At 43.3% G+C, this 12,098-nt stretch overlaps 1 long non-coding RNA gene across 1 annotated transcript; it reads right to left on the bottom strand.

Annotated features, from left to right (window-relative positions):
- Positions 1-3,861: 3,861 nt before the first annotated feature.
- Positions 3,862-11,076, bottom strand: LOC311232832. Its single transcript, XR_014619982.1, has 3 exons — positions 11,007-11,076; positions 7,642-7,734; positions 3,862-3,956 (listed from the first exon to the last, which is right to left on the bottom strand). It is a non-coding gene; the product is annotated as an uncharacterized lncRNA (long non-coding RNA).
- Between the last annotated feature and the right edge of the window lie 1,022 nt (positions 11,077-12,098).

Here is a 12,098-nt window from a genome sequence, read left to right as displayed (position 1 = left end):
TGTAATGTGGACTCTCATATTATTAACATTAGAAAATGCTAATTATAAATATGTTTGTCAAAGTAGAACTGTAATATGTACTTTCTCAGTCAGTGCCAAGTGCAGTAATCTTATGGAGCATCACTTTTCACATCAAAACAAAAGTAGAACTGTAATGTGGACTCTCAGGGAAAGACCAAAAAACACATTTTTTCAGGGAAAGATCTACAGGGAAGGTCTCAAAGATCGACCAGTCGATCGCGATCGACGGGTTGGTGACCACTGGTCTACACTGTAAAGTGCTAGGAGTGTCTAGAAAAGCACTATATAAATACAATGATAATTCATTCATAGTTTCAGGTCATGACCGTGAATTACATGCATGTATTGATTCTGAATTCCAACTCAACTCCTAACATGAGGAGACAGTGGCTCAGGAGGTAGAGCGGTCGTCTGGTAATCGGAAGGTTCCCGGTTCGATTCCCACTCCTGGCAGCATGTCGAAGTGTCCTTGAGCAAGAAAACGTAACCCCTAATTGCTCCCAATGAGCAGGTTGGCACCTTGCACCGTCGGTGTGTGAATGAATGGGTGAATGTGAGGAACAAAATCGTAAAGCACTTTGGATAAAAGAGCTATATAAATGCACCATTTACCATTTAACACACACACATAACACAACACATTTAACATGCACTCTTATCCGACCCAGATTTGACCGTTGGGCTTTAAAGATAAAACCGCTCTGATGTTCTAATTCTCTCCGACACAAAAGTCAAAACACCACTTCAGAACCCTGACTTGTATTGTTAAAAGTAGAAGTGTTTACACTCACTAGAACAGATATTATAGATATATCTCTTTCAACACATCGTCTGCTCCACAAGGGGAGGAAATACACTCGATCACTGCTACACCCCGTTCAGAGCCGGATACAAGGCTGTACCGGCTCCACCATTAGCGGGAGCGACGAACATGTCGGATCATGCCGCCATCTTGTTGGTCCCTGCTTACAAACAAAGATCACGTGATGCCGTCGTGTCACGTGAGGTAAAAAGATGGACCGACCAATCAGAGGCCACGCTTCAGGACGCACTCGATGACGTTGACTGGGGAATGTTCGAGGGAAGCACCAGTGACGTCAGCGAGTTCACAGACACCGTTGTGAGCTTCATAACAACACTCACTGACAGTATTGTCCCCACAAAGAAGGCGAGGGTGTTCCCGAACCAGAAACCATGGGTGGACAGTACTATCAGAGCAGCTCTGAACTCTCGCACCACTGCTTATAACCTTGGCAGAGAGTCAGGAAACATGGAAGAGTACAAGACAACAGTCTACACTCTGCGCAAGGCTGTTAAACTTGCTAAGAGGACGTATGCTGACAAGATGGAGGCACAAATGGCACAGAATGAAGAGGCTTATGGCAGGGACTGAGGACGATAACTGACTACAAAGTCAGCACCCCCTCAATGGGGAGCGACGACGCCTCCCTCGCGGACCACATCAACACCTTCTACGCGCGGTTTGGTGCAAACAGTGGCGCTGCTAGCTCAACGGCTAGTGACGTCACTGGCGCGCCGGCTGTTGTGGAGGGGGGAGGGCATCCGCGGGGGGGCGGGGACGCTCTCTCATTGACGATACACAGTGTGAGAAGAGCATTTATGCAGGTGAACACCAGAAAGGCGGCTGGCCCAGATGGAATAACAGGACGCATACTTAAGTCCTGTGCTAACCAGCTAGCCCCTGTGTTCACCACCATATTTAATCGATCCCTGAAGGAGTCAGTGGTCCCTGCCTGCTTCAAGATGTCTACCATTATCCCGGTACCAAAGTAACCCTCCCCAGCAGGTCTCAATGACTACAGACCGGTGGCACTCACCTCTGTGGCCATGAAATGTTTCGAGAGGCTGGTCAAGGATCACATTTGTGCCTCCCTCCCCAGTGATATGGACCCTATGCAATTTGCATACAGGCTAAACAGGTCCACGGACGATGCGGTCTCCCAAGTACTGCACAGCACCCTCTCTCACCTGGACCGTCAGAAGGGGGGCTATGTGAGACTGTTGTTCATTGACTACAGCTCAGCGTTCAACACCATAGTCCCCACCAGACTGGTGGACAAGCTGATCGAGCTAGGTCTGAGCTCCGCTCTGAGCGCCTGGATACTGGACTTTCTGAGTGAAAGGCCCCAGGCGGTCAGGGTGGGGGGTCAGACCTCCAACACCATCACCCTGAGCATCGGGTCCCCCCAGGGCTATGTTCTGAGCCCCCTGCTGTACTCACTATACACACATGACTGTGTGGCCAAGTTCAGCTCCAACTCCATAGTGAAGTTTGCGGACGACACAGTGGTGGTGGGGCTGATCTCGGACAACGACGAGAAGGCCTACCGGGAGGAGGTTGAGGTACTGGAACGCTGGTGCCAGGACAACAGCCTGCTCCTGAACATTGGTAAAACCAAGGAGCTGATCGTGGATTATAGGAGAGGACAGCAGGAGACACACACACCACTAAGGATTAACGGGGCTACCGTGGACAGGGTGAGCAGCTTTAAGTACCTGGGGGTCCACATCGCAGAGGGTCTGACATGGACAACACACATAGACTCAGTCGTAAAAAAGGCGAAGCAACGCCTCTACCACCTGAGACAGTTAAGGAAGTTCAGAGTATCTGGGAAGATACTCAAGTCCTTCTACTCCGGAGCTGTAGAGAGCATCTTGACTGGAAACATCACTGCCTGGTATGGAAACAGCACGGCACAGGACAAGAAGGCCCTACAGAGAGTGGTGCGCTCAGCCGAGCGTATCACAGGTATTGCACTACCACCCCTGCAGGTTCTATACAACAAGAGGTGCAAATACAGAGCCTGCAGAATAATGAAAGACCCACACCACCCCAACAACAGCCTCTTCATGCTGCTCAGGTCAGGCAGATGCCTGCCAACACCAGCTGCTAGGACAGAGAGACTTCGGCTCAGCTTCTTCCCCCAGGCCATCAGAGCCCTGAACACTGAACTCTCCACACACAAGCACACATGAGCACACGCACAACACACTCACTGTACACGCTCACACACTAGCAGCCACTTTAACATGAGCAGGCACACACTCATGCTGCACACGCCCACACTTATGGCCACTAAGGAAGGGCCACTTTAAAAATAGTATAGTATAACCGGATTGTATAAATTACCATGTACAGAAAGACACTACCAAAGGACCTAGTATGTCCTCCATGCTCTGTAAATAACTTATGTACATATACCGATATGCCCTAACATGTTACTTGTTTATTGCTCAATGTTACTTGTTTATTGCACAATGTTGATTCTATTATATGTTATTTGCACATCGTTGTGGGCAAGACCACCCGCTTTTCATTGTATACTTGTATGCCGTGACAAATAAATCTCTTGACTTGACTTGATTATGGCTAGATGATGCCTCAACCACAATCTACATTTTGTATTGATTTGCTTGATTTATTTGGATGTATCTTAGCTAACTGACTAATCGTCCCAAGAATCAGGAATAATCCAACACCAATCTCTTTGAGCATGGTTTTTGGTCTGAGATTTGTTAAAAAGGGTACACAACAGGGGTACATTGTACATCCCACTATCAAAGTCTGCTGCACAAACTAAACTGAGTGTGTTTGGTTAGAGTGTCTCTCTCTCCACACCTCTCTCTCACCAAGAGACAGTAGGCTACAGACAGACACCCAGCCAAGCCCAACTCAGCCAGGAACAAGACATGGCAAGCCTAGTTAAGCCAGACCCAGCAGAGAACAAGACATGGCAAGCCTAGTTAAGCATGGATTATGCAAAACAACTCTTAATGTAATTTTCTTCCCCATCTTACCGCTGGCAATCTCTTGAGCGGGATTTCCAAGAGTCTTGTCTGTAGTTTAGCTCCACTCTTCTCTCCAAGCTCCTCATAACCTTGGATTACAAACCAGGCTGTGTCCTTTTCTGAAACTGAGAGAACCATCATATTTGTATTTGTTTATTAAAAAGGATCCCCATTAGCTGATGCCAATGGCACCAGCTAGTCTTCCTGGGGTCCGAAGTCCCACATATCAATATATACACATACAAATATACATACATACGCACACACATATATACATACATACATACATATACACACACATATTCAGTATATAAACAAAACAACAACCTAACTTATTACAATCATACAAAAAAAGACGTACAAAAAAAACAATATTGCACATGAAAGATGAAGAGGTAATGCTTGCCTGTAAAGGGCAGCATTACCATCTTCAGCTTGTCACAGCTAAGAAAATTATAAGAACAAATAATTAAAAACTAAAATAAATAACCACTGGACTCACTAGCTAAGTAATACATTCAGAATTTATGTTTAAATGATGATTTGCTATTTAATTGACGTATGTGTTCTGGGCAGCTATTCCAATGGCTAGATAAATTACAGATTTTCTTATGGCATTAAATTTTGGGCGAGGTAACATGATTTTACCTTCTCCTGCCATTCTAGTTAAATGATTGTGTAAGTGACTACATCTGATCATTTTACTATATAAAAACTCAGGCTTAGAGGCGTGGATGCTGTTATTGTAGAATGTGACTGTATTTAAGACTTTTATCTACTGATAACCATAAGTAGGGCTGGGCGATATGACGATATTATATAAATATCGGGTACAGTTCATAAACTATACACTTTTTAAACGTATCGTGGACATCGTGATGTTCCTCACAATCCCTCACATCAGTTTATAAGCCGCCGCGGTTGAGATGACTTACTTTGGCGCAGCGCTCTACTCTCTCGTCTCTCCCTCTCAAAGAAAAAAATACACACAGACTCGCCCCAACCTACGTCATGTACACGCCCATACACACACGCGCACACCCAGAGCGGCGGTGCTACAGGTTTGTTTGGAGGACTCTACTCGAGGGAACAGGGAAACGACAGTGTGAGAGAAGTGGACAGAGCTTCGCGAGTTTAACCGTTAGCCATGCGTGTTTTATTCAGAAACGGCAATGGAATATGGAGGCGCCGAGGTGGATGAACTGGTAGTAGCCTCGTGTTCTAACCGTTAGCATTGCGGCTAGCTCAAATGAGCTAATAAGGCACTGAATTCATACAGTAGCTCGTTAGCTAGCGTCTAAATCCGTGTGTCGCGTTGACGATGACGTCACGGCGCCCCAGCTACACTGACGGGGGGGGGGTACCGTCTTTATATCCATCTAATCTATGGGGGTACTACCGAGTCGAGTAGGTAGTAGGGCACCATGCAGACCGTGGAAAAGCGGCATAAGGGCTTGTGTCCATAGCCGACGTTTTATGAGTTGTCAGCTCCTTTCTGTCATTCATTTCTATGCTGGAGAAGCGACAGACGCGCTCCTCTTCCCAGCGACGCGCCTCGCGTTTTATGAGCTCTGGGCGGCAGCGTTTTTGGCGGAGCGTTCCCAGCTCATAAAGTTGAAACTAGTTCAACTTTTGGAAAAGGAGCGCGCTCATCAATGTAACTCATCGAGGAAGGGGCGGAGCCGCGGCTGGCGCGAGCCTCAGAAAAAAACTCAGAGTTTTTTTTTTCTTTTTTCAAAGCAGTCCGCCTTGAAAAAAAGGCTTTGAGTGGACACATAGCCTTAGAGAATACTTCATAATGTTTCATGCAATTAAAAAAAATATATATATATATATATATATGATGATGATGCACACACGTTTACAGTGTTTTGTTTACCAGTAGGATGTTATAACATTGCTGATAATAAAAATCATAAGTCTAAGCCATCAAGTCTCCCATGATTTTATATTACTATATATTAAAAGTATAGGCGGACCATTCCTTGGTTACAAGATTATTATTTTCTCACAGTAGTGTGCGTGTATTTTTGGCTGAAGTGGATAGAAAACAGTACTGTGCAAAAGTCTTAGGCACCCAAGAAAGTATTTATATAAATGGTCTTTAAACATTTTTCTGTATTAGTGTGTCAGTAGACTACTCTTTTAGATTTTTAGAAATGTTTAATAAAATTATTTTTGAAAGCATCTTCATGGTTTAATGCAGACATATGTTGCAGGGACTATTTTAATTGTCATGTTGGCATGACTGTAGGCTTCAAACGGTTAAATCAAGCATTTTTAAGGGCTTTAGAGGAAATGTCAAAATATCGTGATGTACATCGTGTATCGTGACATAGCCAAAAAATATCGTGATATCATTTAGAGGCCGTATCGCCCAGCCCTAACCATAAGAGTTCCCTATGCATACTGTTTATGTCCGTTGTTATGGGGCAATGTAAGACTAGTCTGGCAGCTCTGTTCTGGATCATTAGTAGTTTCCTCTGTGCACTGTCAGATGCAGAGGACCAAACAGGTGAGCAGTAGTCCAGGTGGCTTAAAACTAAGGACTTAACGACCTGTCCCAGAATATGTGCTGGAACATAAGGACGGCATTTTCTTGCCATATAAATGCCATTACGCATTTTCTTAGCCACTGTGTCAATTTGCTCTACCCATGTCAGTCGACTATCTATTATGACTCCCAGTCATTTAACCTTATCAACCTGTTGTATGGGTTCACCAGACAAGTGCAGACTCAGTGTAGGATTGGCTAATAGTTTGTGACTGGTTACTATGATAATTGATTTGGGCTTTGAGATGTTTAATACCAGCTTATTTAGTTGTATCCAATTAGTTACTGCATATAACTCTGAAGATAAAACTTTGTGTAGATCACCACTAGTGTTGCAACATAATACAGTGTGGAATCGTCCACGTACATTTGTATACTTGCTTTACACAAAGTAGATGGTAAGTCATTTGTGAATATATAATACAGGAGTGGTCCAAGACAGCTGGCCTGTGGCAAGCCACAATCTAGCCCTTTGCAGTTAGACATGCTGCCATTGTAATACACTTTGTCTTCTAACATCTTGGAAATCTATGTTGAGGACAAATCTATGTTGAGGAAAATACTATATGTTGGGGAAAATACTATATCCATGTTGAGGAAAATACTGATTCTATGTTCCTTCAGTAAGATTAGTACAGAATGTGTACAGATGTAGTGAAGATATATCTGTTCTCTCAGTTAGTTTACTATGTGTACAGATGTAGTGAAGATGTCTCTGTTCTCTCAGTTAGTTTACTATGTGTACATATGTAGTGAAGATATATCTGTTCAGAGAATATTGTACACCACTCTATACTGCACTCAAACTACAAAAAAGCAAGCTTACAGAAACAAGTATCTTATAATGATGTCATGATAATATTACTTAAGAGGGCTAGATGGTGTAGTGCAAGTAAGATGTTTGTGGCTGCAGGACTTCCATCCCAAACTGTCTTAAGAAATCTTATGTAGAAATGTATTTGCCGGGTAAATTACTGTAAATGAGATCATCTTGGTTTTGTCCTTCAATCCCAGGAAACACTGAGACAGTTGTCTTTATGTAAGACTCTGCATTTTCTTTTCTTATCTTTTAAACTATGTTTTTTATGGTGCTTTTATATGTAATTTATTCTATGTATCGTCTTTTATATGGACCCTGAGTCCGTAATAAAATGTAGATTGATTGATATCCACGAGGTGTTTAGGAATGATAGAAATTAAGAACAAAATTACTTTAAAGAATGTAAGGAATGTAAATTAAGTGGTAAAATGATCACCTCTGGCAAGCTCGTCTATGTCCAGCAGACCATCCTTGTTGCCACGGGTGATGGAAAGCGTGTGGACGTCTGGACAATCCATTAGGGGTTTCTCTAGACGTTGACACAAAGATGCCCAAAACAAATTCATCATGGTGGGCACAGTGGATTATTTGCCAAAAAAACGAAAGGCTAATTTACAGCAGGTTAAGAGAAAAAGATACCGTCGTGTCATGGTTCATAATGTACCGACAATGGCCTACATCTGCCAAACTTTCTTCTTGTACTGTACTTGTGCTGTATAATGACAGCTAATCTAATCTAAATGAGGGGAACCTCCACTTCCTAACAAGTTGAAATAAAGGTTTGAAACGGAAAAAGGAAATGTTAGCTTTAGGCTAGAGCGTAAGGTAGCCTCCTAGCTCGCTAAACCATGCAACATAAAGTATGTACTGATCACAGACAGGTAGTATAGTTCTATGTATTGATCACAGTGCTTTACAGCAAGTAGAGTGAAAATCTATTTATCGTGGTCCCTCGACCATAGCAGCTTCCAATAATAAAATACAATAAATTTAGTATAGAAAAAAAATAAGATGTGTAACTGAGGGGTACAATTCCCTGACTGTATTGAGAGTATGGTATCATTAAACCACTACTTAGTTATGTACTTTAATTACTGGCCATACAGTACACGGTATATCTGGTGAACACCCACACAAGAATACGGCTCGACAAAGAAAGTTCTATTTAGAGGTATTTATTATTAGAGCAGCAACGATAGGTTACAGAATGAGAATTATTGGTCGCGCTTGTAAGGCGAAGAACACTTAAGTAGGTCAAGAGCGTAAGTCCATGAGCATAATAAGATGGGTATAACTGACGCCACCTGTAGCATAAGAATTACATAAGGCACACTCGTAGTCAGCTGGAGATACTAAGGGGTTCCCTCCGGTTGTAAGCCAGCAGGGGAGAGGAATGTTCGGGAGCAAAGTCTGGATCAACGCGGAATAAAGAGGCTCCAGATACAGGAGCCAGTGCAATAATCCCTTGGTCCGTAGACAAAGCAACAGCTATACTCCAGTATGCACGTCAGCATGGATGAAAGCTAGCCAGCCTCTGTGGGTCCTAGAGGCGGGCTCGATGGTGCTCCTCACAGGGTAGATCCCACACAGCAGTGGGGTAGACGGTTCTCTGCTCCAGCAGCCACAGTACCAAAGCAATATAATCCAGCCGGAAAAGGCTCTGCATTCGTCGGTGTAGGTTCTCCGGTGTACATATCCAACGGTTCTCGTCTAGGACTCCTCGGATGGCGGCACGAGTTTAGGCCGCCCAGCCTGGATAAGTGCACTAGCTAGAGTACGACGAACCGGTGGTAATGCTGGTCACTGTAGAACGGTAGCCGCACGATACACTATAAATAATAGACTATTACTTTACAATAGAATAAGTCGAACTCGACGATACAGCGTTAAACTCTGACACTTTAGCTATCTATTCGCACGCGGTTCTCAAGGCTCTATTTAGGGGCAAAGAGGCCCACTTCACGGCACGTTGTATCGTGGTGAAGGCTTCAACGTTTTGGTCTAAGTGCTTCTGTATCCACCTGCGACGTATTTATACGTAAGGTGAATAATCTAGTGCCAACCTCAGTTCTGTCTCGTATTACTGCGCAAACCTGGACATGTTGAGACATGTCTTGACGGTGGCTTTGAACTTGCCATTGGGGGTATGGCCGTTGGCGCCTAGGGGTCGCTGTCCAATAGGAGAACAAATATTATGGTCTGGCCTGTACCTAGGTAAAGGGATATTCCGTGTATATATACAAAGAATATACAAGGGATATCAGACGATATACAAATATTATACAATATATCTCAAGTAATAAATATATATATTCGGTTTAATCTGACCCTTTGTAACAAGATTACTAAAATAAAGATGACTATATAGAGTTCTAAAAAGTGTGGAGTGCAATACGATAATTTTAGCTTAGAATAAAATAAGATGGCTAGAATAAAGAATACCATACAGTTCTAAAAAGGTGTGCAGTGCAGATCAGGATGTAGATATTCTAAAGATTGAGGTTGTACACATAAAACAGTTCAGTGGATAGTATAATGAGAAAAAGAATAGACCCACACACTTTATATCAAGATAGTTAAATCAAAACACTACACCATCCCCTTAATTTGGAATAATGTCAAAAAATGGACAAATCAATAAGTTACTCATTAACCTTTTTATTTTCCATTTAAAAACTAAATAGAATGCAGGTACAAAAATACAAACAAATCACACTACCTACTGTATAACCCTAATCCCCTCGCCCTATACATCCAAACCCCAGTCCACACCCTCATCCACCACCAAACCCCTCATCCACCACCACACTTCCCAGGCAACACTGATGTTAATCATCCTCACCACTGTCATCGGAGTCATCATCCCATATGTAGCCCTATCCTCAGTTTCCTTAGAAACATTTGCAGTGTTTCATAACAATTTTTGCCAGATTTTTCTATTATTCTCCCCATCCCAATTTAGTCGTTATGCCAATTCGTTATACCCCCTCCCCTACCTGGTTGTTGTGCGCATGTTCCTCCTACTGGTCGGTACAAGGGAACCCTGAAGTCCACCACATGCTTCCTCCGACACATGTGGAGACAGCCAGTGGCTCTCTTCTCACCTGGCAGCGAGGACTCTCATTGGTGAAGCGAAACGCGTGGGAGGTCACGCTGCCTTCACCATTTCCTGCCTTTCGCTGAGCAGGCGCCCAGACCTGACCTGTAGCTGTCCACAACGCCAGATTACCACCCACGACTTCCCTCCCCCTAACTCAGCCAAACGAGTTAGTATGACGACCGGCCCAAGCCGCAGGGCAATGCTGACTCCAGGAGTCGAGACCGCAGCCTCTTGCATTGGTGACGAGCGCAATCTCCGCTACGCCACCCGACCGCCTTTGCTTTAGGTGTGTATTTTTAGGCGGATTTTCAGAGGTTAAGAGGTTAAAATCGGATCGGATCTGATTGAGATTAAAGATTTTGAACTACTGGGCACTGAACATGGAGACAAATCGCAAATCGATCAGCACTTTCTCGACCGAGCTATAGTAATTCTTTCCGCACCTACTCCCAAAACTCTGCATGCGCAGATTGATAAACCTAGACATCTGGACAATCCCGAAACTCCGTGGGCAATCTGCGCATGGGGAGTAGGTGCTGAAAAAGTTACTATAGCTCGGCTGAGAAAGTTCCGATCAATTTGGGATTGGTCTCTCCATGTTCAGGAGACTCAGATTGTACAACTCCAAGGCTCCTTTTGAGCGCCACTGCTGCAAGGAAGGAGCAATAAGAGGAAAACAAAGTAAACATAATTGTACTTACAGATGTTGTGGTGTCCACAGTCTGGTGTCTGTTTCCACAAGAAGAAAGTCTTGGTCCAGTAGAGTTCTGCCACAGAGAGACTTCACACTGTAAACACACAAAGCGTTTGTTGAATAATCCAGGAATTTATGTGGAGTGTATCGAGGCTCGTGTTGATGACGTGTGTGGTGACGGTGAACCTCACGTGCCGGTCGTACCATGTGACTGATTCAGGACATTTGGCGCGTGATTCGAGATATAAGGTGCTACAAAGCGCAATAGCTTTAAAGTCCAACGTCATCGGAGTTTAAAAAAAATTATTTGGCACCGGCGGTTCTCACTTGAATCGGTAGTACAGACGTGATTCGGTCGGTACTATGGATGGGCATTTTTAAGAAGAATCCAGATCGATTGATCGCATGCTATACTCGAGGGATCGCGAATGACTCGAAATCAATAAAAAAAATATATATATATATATTCGATTTTTTTTTATATACTTATTTGTTCATTCACGTATATATGTTTAAGGAAACCAACAAACAGTTATAATCTTACACATACATGTGAAAAGATATGTAATTTTTTTTAAATAATAATATTTTATTTTTTCATAGATACACAAGTAATCGAGGAATCGATTACTCACGCCCATCCCTAGTCGGTACCCATCCCTACCTATCTGTTCAACTAACACAAATATCGGTATCGGTATCGGCCGATTGTGTTAGTTGAACAATCGGTATCGGTGGCAAATGTTCATATTGGTGCATCCCTATACGGAATTACACAATATCGCACATAACCCTTCATGAAGTTCCTCAAGTGCTCATATTAAAAATACTAAGCTTCATCTCTTATCGTTTTGCTTTAATCATTGTGAGAGTGAAGGAAGTGCAGCCTCATTGAAATGCATTGGGGATAGATTTGTCAGTTAGGATTTGAATAAATTAAGGCTTTGAATCAATTAAGGCTTGCCGGTGTGCATGAGACTAAGAGGGAGGTGTCAATCAACTCAGTACTGCCATGACCTAGCCATGACCTCTCAGGGGATTAACCATTGATCATTAGGCCACGCCCCATTTTTATATATTTTGAACAGTTTGTCGTAGA

This window comes from Notolepis coatsorum, assembly GCF_963971535.1.
Source record: "Notolepis coatsorum genome assembly, chromosome: 8".
In the NCBI taxonomy this organism is placed as follows: domain Eukaryota; kingdom Metazoa; phylum Chordata; class Actinopteri; order Aulopiformes; family Paralepididae; genus Notolepis; species Notolepis coatsorum.
Note: the sequence above shows the minus strand (reverse complement) of the source record. Positions and strands in the feature narration are given on the sequence as shown.